Consider the following 16,420-nt stretch of genomic DNA (forward strand, 5'->3'; position numbering starts at 1 on the left):
ATTTTTATGCGAATTTTCAAGAATTGCGAAAAAGAAACAGAAATTCGAAAAAAAAGCCCAAAATTCGAAAAAAAAAATCACGCTTGGAGGCGGTGGTTTTTGAAGCGTATCGAAAAAAGGAAAATGCGCATTTTGTCGATGGAAACAGATTTTGCGAATAAGCGACTGACTACAAGACCGGATATACGTCGCAAGTTTTGACCGATACTACGTCACACGCACGTTTGTAGTCACATTAAATGGCGGATGACAAAGTAAGATGTGTTGTGGGAGACGAACAAACACAATTCTTTCTATAATTCATTAAAGAAAGAAAAAAACATTAATGCAATCTTAGATGGCTTTATTAACTCATTCACTGCCATTGACGACTATAGACGTCAAAAATTCATGTGAACTATTTCTATTAATTAAAAAAAACAACATTTTTATGAAAACCTAGAAATAAATTATTGTACATTTATAACAGATATAATCGTGAGTTAACTATTGAAGTCATGCGATTAATTAGGATTACAAATTTTAATCGTCTGACGCTGAAGAGGAATAAAAAATATTTGTCCTCTTTGCGTGTTCCAAAACTTGAAGACAGATTTAATGTAAGAAAAAACACCTTTGCAAAAATGAATTTAATCTAACAGAGATCTCTGGACATCGTAACAGACTCCAATTCATCACTTAACAGGTGGAATTCAGAGCACCGAATGTGTCTCTTCCGCGTGTAAAATTCTTATAGTTAAAACCGACCGCCTCTCTTTCATTTGTAGACAAAACATACTCTCTGGGTACTTTTCCATGAGCGATGGCGAAAACAGAGTCAGGGGTGCGTGTTCAAAACAGATTCTGTCCTCAAGGACCAAATGTGTTTTCCCACAGAGAAGGAACTTCTAGACTAAATAATATGTCCCAGCTTAAGGTCAAATTATACTGAGCTCAACACTACTTGCTTTACACGTCTATAAAACCTTTCAACATGGTTAATATAAAGAATTAAGATGTTAATAATGTATAACAATGGTTAATATATGAAATGAAGCATTAAAACTGTTAATAATATCTAACAACGCCCCTCATTTTTAATAATTGTTTTAAAAGTAGGGGCGTCAGGCGATTACAATTTTTAATTGTAATTAATCACATTACTTCACCAGTTAACTAACAATTAATCACAAATTTTATATCTGTTCTGACTGTACAATAAAAAAAAATTCTAGGTTTTCATACTTTTGCTAGCAAAAGTGGAAAGAAATGTGAAACGAATAGAAATCGTTCAAATGAATTTTTGACGTCTATAGCCGTCAATGGCAGTGAATGAGTTAACATCAGCTCTCAATGTAACGACACATCTTCACTCACCTGCGGGAGGGAAGCCAACAAGACAAACTACTTCCGTCCAGTCCGTCAAAACCAACATTTCCCACCTGGAACTCCCCATTATCCCAAAGTTCCGTCACTACAACGTCATCTCGCGACGCATAATTGCAAAAGAAGAGTTTTGCGCATTTTCACAAAATTTGCATAAAAATTTCGAAACATTTTGGATGGAAACCTGACTAGTGAGGCTCTGTATGGACCGATTTAAAATGTCTCTTTGTAGAGAAGGTTGAGCTCAGTGGTTACATGTCCACAATTGAAGACAAGACGGAAGGTGGAGGCCATACGTGTGTTTTTAAAATAGTTCTTTTAAATTGAAAAAAGATTTTCCTTGTTTTCGATGAACTAAGACTGTTCTGTATTTCTTGTCCCCATTAAGGTCACTTTGAACTAATTCACCAGGTGTGAGTTGTTGTTGTTTTTTTTTAATAACCAGTAACCACTCATGGTTGGATCATTGATTGCCGCAAATTTCCTCATCACCAGTGAGGGAGAACCAATCGTAATGGAGTGTAATTTGTAAAAAATCTGTGCACTGCAGCTATAATGGAATATAATTATATTGTAATGAAGTTGAAGGATGAAGTCGCTAATGCTTGACAGCAAGTCCCGATGAATGAAAGGCAATCGTGAAAAATACAAGTACCATTTGAATGTGCTTACTTTGGACCACTTTCTAAATATAGTGAAACCTTCTTCTTTTTTTTTTCCATTACAATAACTGGAAATTAAACTCATTAGTGCCAACTCCAGAACCAGTTAACGGTTGAGTTCTGCTCTCTTTTAAACCACAACCACTACTAATTAAACACTGTGTGTTCACCGTCACGTGTAATGGTTGAACTTAGAAAATGACATACAGTACATGATGGACGACAACATGTCCTCATCACTCGGCTTGACATATTTTCACAAATTGGAATCAGCGACCTTTTTGTCAGAGCGTTCCACAAAAATCATCTCATCTGCTCCCAGTGATTAAAAATCCTCCCTTTTTTATGCTTAATCTAAAGGATGAATTATTAATGAAAAGAATCAGGTTTAATTTATGCCAGCCTGCATGCCTTTATGTTTGTCAGGTTTTAGTAAGTGCATCATTTTACATTTCACACGTGTAAAATGCAGGAAGGGATAATTAACCCCCATTTCACAATTATCCCTAATTTAGTGTCAATAATAAAATGTTAGCGTTGAATTAAGCTGAAAGGTCGCGTGAAACCTTGTTAGTGGTTTTGTTGATGCGGTGCGTCCACAAAAAAAGTTTGCGTGGCAGCTGGTTCAAGCTTGATGACCAAGGACAACGTTGGGTTATAATTAATCGCATGTCTTCAATAGTTAACTCACAATTAATCGCAAGTTTTATATTGGTTCTAAATTTACAATAATTTTTTGTTTTTGTTTTCATGCTCTTGTTAACATAGAAGTGGAATTTTTTTTTTAAACTAATAGAAATATGGCTGCCTCTTTTAGTCATTGATCAGTAATTTTATAATAATTCATCAAATGGAGGAATTTTTCTGCCACTAGATGGCATAATTGCGTTTGTAGGACATTGGTGACAGCTCAGTGCAGCTATCTAATCTTTAACATGAAGTAAAATTTTAAAATTGTAAAACACGACTTGATCCCAGTCTCCACAAATATATGCATTATTATTAAAATGATTACTGCTAAATTTTGACGTGGGCGTGTCTTCTGCGTTGCGACTGGAATTCCCCCAGTATAGGCTTTCCAAGTAAGGGGCCGTCATTAGTCGCGGGTTAAAAAAAAAATAGTGGCGTTCAGGGATATTATATTTTGGGAATTTTTATTTGAGTTCGTTTTCATTTTGTTTTGAGTTTGGTTATTTAAATCGAATTAGTTTTCAGGGTGGTTATTAGTTTTATTTTTTTAAATGCTTAGATTTAGTTTTAGTTAGTTTCAGTATTTTTTATTTGATTTTTTTACGTGTATACTTGTGCATAATATTTGATAAACACCATTGTAAAATGAAAACATCACTTTCAAACGTCTTTATTTCAGTTAATAGTGAAATAAATATACTTAAAATCACATTTAATATCATCCCTACAGGGTCATGAATTAAATGAATTATCAAAGACTAAAACAAAGGACATTTTTACTATAATTAGTTAGTTTTAGTTAGTTTAGTAAACATAAAATGTAGGTTTTTTTAAAAAAAAAAAAAAAAAGCATTTTCGTTTTTATTTTATTTCATTATCGAAATATTTTTTGAAAAAAAAAAATTCCGTTTGTTTTCGTTAACTAAAATAACCTTATTATCGGTTATAAAATTCAGAATGTGCAACCAGATTTCAAAGTAGCAGTCGACTTTCAAGGTAGAGTACCAAAGTAGGGTGTCAGTTTCAAAAGAGGGTTTCAAAGTAAGGTTAAGGTTTCCAAGTAGAGTTTCCAAGTAGATCAGCTTCTCAAAGTCGAGTTCGGGTTTCAAAAGGGACATCATAAGCCAGCTTCCTTCCTTTTAACGCCATCTATCAATTACTCCCAGACTTGAAATGCACGCCGCTCGTGACCTTTTGGGAAGCTTTAGCAAGGCAAGGGTTGCAAGGCGATAAGCACGCCACGGAGATTGCGGTGCTCGAACCAGGCTCTTCACACGAGTGAGGCTCCACAACCTTAATGTGAGCGTCACCTCCATCCATCCGTGCATCCATTTTGTGCCGCTTATCCTCTTCGGGGTTGCAGGTGAGATGGAGCCTCCCTCAGATGTTGCTCTCGCAGGTGAACTGCTGAACTATTCCGGCTGACTTTTGAGTCATCACTGCTCAATCCCAATTACATTCACACCTACATGACCTAACATGCATGAGGTCTTTTGTGCGTGTGTGTTTTTTTTTTTTTTTTGATGCAGCTGAAAATACTTCTTTAACCTTTATTTATCCAGTTAAGGCAATTGATAACAGACAATCATTTGCATTGCTGTTTTTGATAAAGAATCAGCAATATACATCTCGAACTTAACTTTTTAATGCCTCCATATGAAGTTGGGAGCTACTTTATCTAACTTAACCTCACCTAACTTCTTTTCTAACTCTTACATGTGTCGTGAATATGTGAAGCAGAAGCAGAGCGGCGCCACGCATATCAATATGCTCTTCATCAATTATTAAACCGGTTCTGAGGAAAAGATGGCGAACAGATCCACATTTTCGACTGTTCCGAAGATTATTTAGTCCAGAAACAGAAAAAGTGTGTGTGTGTGTATATATATATATATATATATATATATATATATATATATATATATATATATATATATAATTAATTATTTAATTTATTTGAAGTTTCCTTAACACCACCAATTTTATTTAACGCGCGATTAATGACCGCCTCTTACTGGGGGAATTCCAGTCGCAACGTAGCAGACACGTCTACATGAAAATTTTGCGGTAATAAATTAAAAAATCATTTTAATAATGCATATATTTGCGGTGACTGGGGTCACGTTGTATTTTACCATTTTAAAAATGTGCAGAGTTTCCCAAGTTACTTCATATTAAAGGTTAGATATCTCTTAATATGAAAACAAAAATACACTGTCGCGTCAGCAAAGTCGTACAAATGCAATTATGCCATCTAGTGGCAGAAGAATTATCTCAACACAAATCAATATCACACTCGTTTTTTTTACAGTGCAGTACATCTTTTAATTTTAACTAAATTTTAGGAATTATTATGAAATTACTGTCAATGACTAAAAGATGCAGCCATATTTCTAGTAGATTAACATTTTTTCCCCCTATATTAACAAGAGTATAAAAACCTCGATTTTTTTTTATTGTATTAGAACATATATAAAATTTGCGATTAATCATGAGTTAACTATTGACGTCATGCAATTAATTGTGATTAAAAATTGTAATAATTTAATATATATATAGATACAATTTTTTATGGAACCCTTGCCATAAGACTGCCCATTCACATCCTATAATTATTCTGTACAGTGGGAAAGATTACAAATGAATCATTCCAGGTTGTGTGAGTGCACGTGTGTGTTCCCCTCCTCAGTCTCATTATGACGCCTCTGAACATTCCAGAGGTCATGACCTTGTTACCTGAAGCCACCACGGACACACTTTTAGCGGCTTTATTTTAATTTCTGAAGCTCCTTGGCAATTAATTTCAGTGCGCACACACACTTAACGACGAGTCAGTCATATGTTCATTTACATATGCTTCTAAATTGCAGCGGAAAAGTTACAAAACTTTTTTTTCTACCATATCGGAACTTTTTTTTATAGAGCGCTTTTTTCACGGAACTTTTGGCATTTCCGGTGCAAAGGTCAAATGGCTTTCCAGTTACCGCTGTCAATACGTTACAAGCTACTGCAAAATAACTTCAAATGTGTGATATGAGAGACTCCAGAGAGACTTTTAAAAGGTGTGTACGTACAAAGATGGCAGTGAATAACTGATAAGCGTTCACTGTATGTTATTTTTGATTTTTTTATTTTATTTTTGCACTATATGTTATTGAGTGTGAGCCCAACAAAAAAAGTGTTGAATTCGGGTCTGACGACCAAATGCTCTGCGAGTTTATTTTCTTGAGTTTGATTTTTTTTTCTCTCTCTCTTTTTCTTTCTTTTTCCCCCCAAATGCTGTGACAAAGCCTGTCATCTCTTTTCCCATCTGCCTTAGCTTACCGATGCACTTCTCTCCCTCGCTTCACTCTGTGCCATGTCTGGTTCAGGTGATATAGGTTTGCTGGCAGCTATTGAAACCTGAGGGATCTTGTCAAGCTATTTTAGTGCATTGGGTGAACACGGCAGTATCTCGTGCATCGCCGACAGGCCAGGTTATGTAAGGGGAAATGACAGAGCTACTTGGCTAAGGTGTCATGTTTGTTCTTAAAACCAATGCTCTTAAGGCCAACTTAAAATGAAAAAATAAAAAATACATACACTAAGGCCTAATTTATTTCTTATCATCTATGACTTATGTGGAGTTGCTAGTAGATAAGATAGAGGAACATGGCTGTAGTTCTCCACTGAATAGTCTGAGGACGCCAGGATGCTAAAAAGCAGCTAATAGTGGAATTGTAAACAAACTGCACTTTTCAGTCACAAGTAAAGCAAGTAAGCTTGTGACAACACATGTAGTAGATGCTTTTTTTTAATTATTTTTTTTCTGGAGAGCTCAGTATTGTTCATTCGGTAATTTTACCGATTTGACATATCATCATTGCGCTCTTTATATATATATATATATATATATATATATATTTATTTTTTATAAATTTTTATTTTCTATGTGGGTGTGCATGTGCGTGCGTGTGTATTCATTAGTTCACCTAAAACCTATTTAAAAATCCCATACCGTTCACCTAAACCGAACACTTCAGAGGAGACCCGAGTAAGGACCAAAGAAAGGAAAGTGAAATCCAGCACCGACCAGACACCACCCACCGGGCCACCAACCAAAGTCCTTCACCAACCCCAGAAACATCCAAATTTCATGTAGTAGATGCTAATCTGGGATCTGTTGCTGTCGGTCGTGTATATTATGGACTATTTTTAGGTTTTTGTGCCTCTGACTATGCCATTCCTAAAAGAACCAAAGGGTCCATTTAGATTTTTTTTTTTATTGTGCATTTTGTTCACTCTCAAGCTCAACATTTTACAGTAAATATGAATCTTTTTGTAATGTGTCAACTACTCTTTACCTTACTTTTGTCACTGTTCTAAAATATGTAAGCGCTAGATTCCATTTTTTGTCATTTATTGCCATTCGGATCAGATAAAGACAACGTATCATTTCCCTCGGGGGATTACTTGACTGATTGGTCGCCCCAAGCATCAGCAATGATTGCGCTGGTGACACAGAGGAGAACATAAATGACAAGTTTCATTTCAAAAGCAGGATCAATGTTTTTCCTTTTTGTACAAACATCCGTCCATTTGATGTACTGTTTGTCCTCATTAGGGTCATGGGTCATGAGGGACATGTTGGACGCAAACATGCTGTAAATGACAGCGTCTTTTACGTGGATTTGCTTTTTAAGGAGATGGTCCTGTGTTTATATGCACTCAGTTTGCCAGAGAAATCAGTAAAAGCTTCAACCGGCCTTTGAAATGACGCTTTGATTCGCACTCCTCTCCATATTTCTTCGTGTACAGTTTTGACTAAGACACGATGGGCTAGCCAGCTAAATTATTAATAAGTCCGATTCACTTATTCTGAACTTTAATGTAAATGTTCTTTCATCCATCGACATCAATAATAAGCAACATTTTTGAAATACTGTACAGTGTTAGCAAGTAAATATCAACATTAAAATGAAAACATTTAGCTACGACGCATATTTCAAAAACACTGATTATATATGTTGCAGTCAATCACAGGAAAAAAATCAAAGCGCAACGCAGTGAGCACGAATTCCAAGCAGAAGCTAAATGTTTTGTTGCTAGCATTAGCATTAGCCACTTATTTGTCTCTTTGAGTTTCATGTTACAAGAAGTAGTTTGCTTCCATTGTTAGCTTTGTTTTTATAGTATAAGCTATTGCTAGCTTAAGTTTTATGGAGTGACCAAAATTGCCAAAATTCAAAACAAATACATGACTAAATAAATAAATAAAAGCGAAAATAAAAACGGATATAAAAAAAATAAAAAATAAATAAATACAAATGTATTCATTTATGTGTTATGGTATATATTGGTTTTATTTCCATTCATATATATTTTTTTAAATAAAATTTTTAAATTATATTTTTTTTATATCTGTTTTTATTTTCACTTTTAGTCATTTATTTATTTAGAATTTTGACAGTTTTGGTTCTCCATAATTTTTTTTTTTAGTATAAGCTAGGTTGACCAAACATCCTGATTTAACCGAGACTCCCAAAGTTGTCCTAGCCATTCATACGACTAGCGAACTGTGAGCGTGAACGGTTAACTGTCAATATACGGACCCTGTGATTGAGTGGCAAGCAGTCAAGTGTGTTGTTTGCCTTCCCGTCCCAAGTCAGCTGGGAAATGTCAGAGATTCTGACGGGAAGCCTGATAGAAGACGGATGGATGGACTGATGGACTGTGTTATGTTTCATCTCTCACATCTTATCCTGAACCTGAAATTACAGAACGCAGATTTTTTTTTTTTCAATTATTATTATTTCAATTGTAATGAAAATCCTTTCATTAGATATCAACTTTCTCATTTTACCATATTTAACTTTTTTTCTTGGCAATTAATTTACATTTTTATGAGTGTGGGCTTCTACTAATGTTACTTTTGCCATTTCGAGAGACCTCGGCTTTAGTCGTATTAAACATGTGGGCCAGGCCACTTAACGGCTTCAGTGACCAACAATATTTCTCACTAATTCAGTTACTCGGCTGAGGCTTGGCTAAAATTAACCATGAATAAATAGCTTTAATGATATCAGGATTTGCATAATTTTGCACTTATTTTAGACGTCTTATTATACATGTAAATATATGTAAATTAGCCAGAAGCCACATACGCAAGTAAGGTACACCAGAGACTTACAATGAATTTACTCTAGCTGGTACATACGGAGACAATGTGCCCAAATTATTAAAAGACATTATTTGGACATGCTGTATTTATAAAAGTCCTTTTGACGTCCATTGTGATTTCCATTTGGGTGTTTTTTTTCTCCCCCTTCAACTCAGTTCACCTCTCATTAGCTCCACCGAGTTGTAAATACAAGGTTTGGAGCATAGATCTTACATATTTATTCATCTGCCTGTATGAAGGACTTTTCCTGATGCGCCTCCCCCTATTTGTTTTTTCCCTTAATTCACCCTCATTTTCACTGAAGCTACCCCCTTCGCTCCCGGCTGTTTTCCTGGATTTTGACTGATTTTGCAAGGCCCACAGAATATTCTGTTCTATTGCTATACAAACATGGAACCTACAAAAAAAAAAGATTAGAGTCTCTTCTTTTATCAGCAAAAAAAAAGTATATTTGTATCTGTTTCCATTTTGCAGCAATTAGCATTAGAATGTAGCTAAGTTAGCTCAACTAGCTCAATAGTCACATTCCTGTTGAAAACACTGGGAAAAACAGCTTGTTGCAACATGGCCCTGGCTGATCTCTTATACTCTGCTGCCACCTGCTGGCCGTTTTTTGTAATAACTACCATTGCTTTAATTGACCTCTTCAGGTCATAAGCTGCATCAAAGCCTTTTGTATGCACTAGCATAAAAAAAATGTATAAATACGGATTTGGGAGTGAAGGACAAAGTATTAAAAAAACATATTTATACGTTTTTTGGGTTTGAATGAGTTAAATACATGAATTATTATTTATTAGTTTTTGGAAGTCTATTTTTAAATGTATTTATATTTCTAAATCCTGTTCTCACTTGAGCTTGTTGTGTTCTTGCACTGCTACTGTATGACAGTTGGTATCTTATTTTGTACGATGTGTTTATTTTGTAAACATGACCTTTTAACAATAATAATAATATCGGTGGCCGATGATTATCGGCAATTATCAACCAATTATTTTATTTATTTTATTTTATTTTTTTCTGGAAAAAATAATAATAATAGACTTGCCGCGTTGGTCCATCTGTTGTGGCTCAAGTTGTGTCTCTCCAAAATATTACCCTCGCACTTTTTTGTTGAATTTTTAAAACATGACTCTTTTGTTTTGGCAAACGCAAAATTAGTTACTGGTTGTCTTTGAAGCAGAGATATCAATAACATTTAGCTTCATGGTGCGTTACACAATGTTTCATTGTGTTTGTACTTATAGTAGGACTTTAAAATAAACAAACAATTATCGGCTTACCTATCGGTTATCGACATCGGCACGTTCAAAATTATTGGTTTATCGGTATCGGTTGAAAAGAGCATTATCGTAGATCCCTAATTATTATTATCGTTATTGTTATTATTATTATTATTATTATTATTAGTCATAGTATAATGAACCGCCTATTCCGTTCTGTGAAACCTATCCGTGCCGTGGGTAAGACACACGCACGCCTTGAAGAAATGTAATAAATATTTGCCGAATTCCCCGCACGTAGCGTATGACACGGCGTCTCACCTTGCATGACTTTGACCCCCGCTCCCCCCCCAACCCTCCCTCCTCCCAAGACTTTCCAAAATAAGGTCCAGCCTCTCTGCCGCCACGACCGTGTATAAAGGTTTGATCGTTGCACGATCGTTGCTGTGTTGCAATTTCGTCTATTTTTAGCTAAGTGCACTTTAGGCCAAAGCAAAGAAGTATAAGAGGTTGACTTCATTTACAATTCAAATGACTTATTTAAACTCAAAAGTGCATTCTGGCTGACTGGATGTACGTAAGTTATCACCTTTGTGAGAAGCATGTGCTTAAAACGGAGTCGGGCGTGTCGTGCTATTAAGTAGGCCTCGTCACACACAAAACATGCGGAGTAGTGCTTGTGAACCTGCTTTTTATTTCTTAATAATAATAATCATAATTTGAATTCATCCAGTTATCCGAATAAAAGGCAAAGAGATGATTCCTCTCGGCAAATCCGCGGCGTGTGTGCTTATATGGCTAGTCAAGACGTGCGTGCGTGTTTGGGGGGGGGGGGGGGGAGTCCTGAGGGAACACGAAATGTAATCACAGGAGGTGATTACTTGCTAGCGCTCAGGTGTGTGTCGATGAGAATGCGCAAGTGCTAGAAGAGCAACAAAATATAATCACGGGGGTTACACAACGGCAGCCAGGTGTGTGTGAGTGTGTTTGTGTGCGTGTGCGTGCGCGTGCGTTTAAAGTGATAAAATGGTTCTCATCCGCAAAGTTACAAATTGCTACTCTTGAGTTATGTCAGGGAGGTCAAAAACATCAGTACACACTCCGGATCTACCCGCGTCGGCACTTTGTTTCCTTCTGTGATCTTCTGTTTGTAAGTTCAATTGGAAGCAGGAACTTTCATCCATACATAAATGTGTGTTTTCTGAAAAACTGGGAAGGAGTTTCACTTAAAAGGGGGTTTGTGGGAAAAGGAAAATGCCGTGCGTTGATTTGAGGGCGGTTGAGTTTTACATACAAGAGACATGAAATCAAAACAATGTCAAATCAATAGCAAGCAATGCTACATGATTAGCCTTGGAAAGCGGTATGCTAAACGTATTGTTTGGTTTGGGATGCAAATTAGCGCCTACAATTATGAGGTCATGGTTGTCGGTCAGCGTTTTTCTTTGATTTTAGTTTGTTAACAAAAACGTTTTTTGCAACGCTCTTTTGCTAGTAAATGTATTGAATCAATTTTTTTGTGAGATGTCTTAAATTGACGTTCAAAGTCGACATGGAAATAAAAACTCACTTGTAAGCAGTGTTGGGAATAACAGCGTTTAGAATCACGGCGTTAGGTTCTTTTTTCATTAACGGACTAATGCTCCCCATATTTATTTTGTTACAATTTATTTTGCCCACCCCTGAATTAGAGGAACAGAAAATTGCCCTCTATTTCATGTAATTTGAACTCATTCACTGCCATTGACGGCTATAGACGTCAAAAATTCATTTGAACTATTTCTATTAGTTTAACATTTTTTTCCACTTTTGTTAACAAGGGTATGAAAACCTAAAAACATTTCATTATTGTAAATTTAGAACAGATATGAAATTTGTGATTAATCGTGAGTTAACTTGAGAAGTCATGCGATTAATTACGATTAAAACATTTTATCGCCTGACCCCCCCTAATTTTTAATAATCTTTTGGGGTTTTTTTAAAAGAAAAGATTATTAAAAATAACTAAACATTAATAAAATTATAAAAAAGAAGAAGAATTTATTAAAAATGTAAAAAATATACATTTTTAAAAATTTAAAGAAAAGATTATTTAAAAAATTAAAATAATACAATTATTTTTTTAAAGAAAAGATTATCAAAAAAATTTAAAAAGAAAGAAATTTAAAAAATGTAATTATATTTTTGTCTTTATTTTATATATATTAAAAAAAAGATTATTAAAAATTAGGGGCGTCAGGCGATTCAAATTTCTTATCATAATTAATCGAACGACTTTACTAGTTAACGATTAATCAGAAATGTTATCTGTTCTAAACGTACAAGCTTTTTTTAATAGGTTTTCATTTTTAAAAAAAAGTTAAACTAATCGTAATAGTTCAAATATTTTTTTTTACATTTATATGGCAGTGAATGAGTTCAGATAAATTGCTATATTTAGATATATATAGCTCTTTCTTTGAATCTTTTCTTTTTCTTCTGAATGTGGGTTATGGTACGATAATAGGCTACTGGGTTGAATGTTATTGTATTAGGACCCAGTCTCACTCGTTACGTTTTTTCTTGAGCGCTTGAGTGTGTGCGTGGGCCCATTTCTGAGCTAATATGCCCGGTGAGTTTGAGACAACGGCTCTCCAATTCTAAGCGCAGTCATTTCATCTACGTGTAATTAGCTCTTGCCTATTGCAGGTCATATTCGTCAGCTGAAGAGAATGAGTGTGCAAAATATTATATTTTATATTGTATTTTAGCGTAGTCCATGAACCGCATAACGGAACTCCAAATGGCTCAAGGTTTCATCAACAGACAAAAATATGTACATGTATATGGACATGCATTTGAAAAGGTACACTCGCATGGGCAAGCATGTCGTCGAGTTAAAAAATATGACACACATTCGCACACTCCATGATGATGAATAAGATAATTAGCCTTCTGACAGGCGCTAGCGGTGCATCGGGGCCAGCGCCAACTGACTTACAGACAGCTTCCTCCCACAAGGCATCGCTGAACTTGAGTCACAAATCCCGGTCAACTCTGTACGCATCACATGCATTAACTGCCATTTGCGATGCAAAAATTGAGTACTGTTTGCTTTGTACATTCAACATCCCCCGTCTTTACCGTGACTGTACATGCTGTATAACTTACTGTCATTTGTACTGCATAATTTAGTACGGTTTAAGCATACATTTTAAATGATTTATTTTTTCCATTTTTATTATTAACTCTTTGACTGCCAGACGTTTTCAGAAACGGGATGTCGCCAGTGCCAGCCGATTTAAGCATTTTGACTGATCTTTCAAGGTCCACAGAAAATGTTGTGTTTGGACTATGGAAACACACATACTACCAAATGAAAGATTGGACTCTCATCTTTCATCAGAAAAAAAAAAAGTTTGTTTCTACCTTGTTCCGTTCTTCAGTAATCAACAATAGAAAATGGTTAGTTTCACCGAAATGCTCTGTTTTGAAACAAAAAGCGGAGAAAAAGAGCTTTTTGTGAAACGATGTTATTTCATGCACTCTAGTGAATTGTACACTTCTTTTTGTCCATGAATGATGCCACAAACACCTAAACAGTGCTTCACTTCTGTAAAACACTTACCACCAACAATGAAAAAGTGTTTTTAGATTGCAAAATACGTTTATTTCCATTCAACAGTGTAACAATTTGACAAAACAATTTCGCAAACTATTTACAAATGTGTGCAACTGTGGTACTACTTACAATTATGTGGATGTTTCAAATACAGTTTTTCTTTTTGTAACACTGCCCTGCGTGCAAGGAGATGGAGCAGGATTTGCACAACAGATACGTTTCACTTCGATTGTCCATTTCGCGTGCAGACGTTACACTTTCTTGGCGGCCTTTTTTCCCGGGGAATAGCAAGTAGCAGACTGTACACACTCCTCCGATGAATATGCATTGGACTCGGGGCACTCTTCGTCGTCCGATTGAACGTCCGCCTGAGCGTGCTCGGTTGTGCGCCGCGTTTTCCGGTGTTAGCATCGCTAGCCGGTGAGGCTTTACGACGTGGTCATAGCCGCCGCGTCAACGCTTCCAACTTCGGCGTCAACCTCGGAGCCACCATCATCGTCATCATCGTCGTCATCACTGTGCTCTTTGTTCGCTTCTTCAGCCATCTAGTTCCGCCTCACGTCTTCTACTGCCGCGTCAATGCTTCCAACCTCGGAGTCACCTTCATCATCATCGATGATGATCATCGTCGTCATCAATGTGCTCTTTAGCACTGGTCGATGCTTTTCGTCTGAAAAAAATGCTCAAGCGTGAGCTGCTTGCAACTGGTCGCCATTTTCGCTTCCCATCCCCAGCCATTGTCCCCTCTAGCTCCGCCTCACGTCTTCTACTGATGCCTACCCAATCTTGTCAAAAGAGAGTCATCGCTGCCATCTAGGGGCCAAAAATAGTCATTAGGCTCACTAGATCTGCTTGAAACTTTCACCACAACTGGCCAAGGCTTTCCTCCACCCGTTTCAAAAATAAATAAAAATAAAATTGGAGAACGTCTTTTAACGTCCTTGGCGGCCCGCCATAGGTTTTTACTAAACGTCATTTAACGTCCTTGGCAGTAAAAGAGTTAATATTGAAACACATGATTGGGGTGCTAGCGTTCTTGTAAATGCACATAAATGGATTAATAAGGGGAGCCGCTTCGATTGGCCGGGAGTCGGCTGCGTTCCCTCCCATGGGGTCACAACATTGCAAACGCCTTCTTCTATCTTCGCAAGTCTGGCAAAATACCAAAAGAAACTAGAAAAAGTGGGAATGCTAAAAGGTGATGGATATATTTGCAATGTACAGTCGAGGTGGGATTCAAACTCGCCACTGAGCAGTATCAGAGACCTGGTCAGGATGATCAGCTGTATGTATGGAAATGGGCGTGGAAAGTCTGTCCCATTGAAAAGGAGTTTTTATTTAACGTTAAATTGTGTGAATACTGTAAGTAATGTGGAATCAAACGATATATACCCCGGGAGGTGTGGATTTTTTAAATTTGTTCAAATTTGAACGGTGTAAATCGGAAGTATGATGTGGGAGTTTTTACACGGCAAAAAAGTGTGGAGAATAAAAATCACAATAACATATGTGGGAATGATTCGCCTTGTCCTGGGTATGAAAATTGCATAAAAGTTCAATTTATGCAACTCTTCCTATTGTGGGACAATTAAGTTGATCTTATCTTAATCTTATCTCATTCACTGCCATTGACGGCTATAGACGTCAAAAATTCATTTGAACAATTTCTATTAGTTTAACATTTTTTCCCACTTTTGTTAACAAGAGTATGAAAACCTAGATTTTTTTTATTGTATTAGAACAGATATAAAATCTGTGATTAATCGGGAGTTAACTAGTAAAGTCACGCGATTAATTACGATTAAAAATTGTAATCGCCCGACGTCCCTAATTTTTTATAATCTTTTTCTTATATTAAAAAAAGATTCTTAAAAATAAAAAATAAAAATTTTAAAGAAAAGATTATTAAAAATTAGGGGCATCAGGCAATTCAAATTTAAAATCGTAATTAATCGCATGACTTCACTAGTTAACTCACGATTAATCACAAATTTTATATCTGTTCTAAAAGTACAAATAAATCTAGGTTTTCATACTCTAGAAAAATATGTTAAATTAATAAATAGTTTAAATTAATTTTTTACGTCTATAGCCGTAAATGGCAGTGAATGAGTTAACTTGCGATGATCTTACTTTAATTAGTAGCCTAAAATAAATCTTCTTTTGTTTATTTAGCTCATTAGCTGCAGTATATCAATACATTAAAAAAGACATGCTGATAAACTTCATCTTTTTGTTTTTGCCATTGTTTTTCAACACTTTCTCATTTAGCCCTACTTAAATTTTCCCAGGACTTTGTAGTCAAAGATTAATCAACGTTTGAAATATATGAACCAACCCGTAGCTGCTTAACTAAAAGCGGAGGAATAAAAATAAATAAAATGCAACAGAGGATTTATTGCAAAAAACAGACATCGCACTTCAGTTGGTTGTGGTTTAAATCGTATAAAAGGAAAAGATGAAGTCCATAAAAATCCAACTGGTCACAGAAAAAAAATACCTTGAAATCATCACAGAAAGAAAAATGCCAGGCGACATCTTAATGCCCCAAAAAAAATACACGACTATCAGTGTTGCAACAGTGGCACTGATCTTCAGCGGGCTTTCATCTCGGGTGCTTAAGCAATTTACATGGTGGACTATTAAGTAACACTTTGAAAGCAGCAGACAGCGCACATAATGGGAAATGCAAATGGAAGAAGATCAAACTCGCCATTGA

Source organism: Vanacampus margaritifer, chromosome 10, assembly GCF_051991255.1.
Source record: "Vanacampus margaritifer isolate UIUO_Vmar chromosome 10, RoL_Vmar_1.0, whole genome shotgun sequence".
Lineage (NCBI taxonomy): Eukaryota > Metazoa > Chordata > Actinopteri > Syngnathiformes > Syngnathidae > Vanacampus > Vanacampus margaritifer.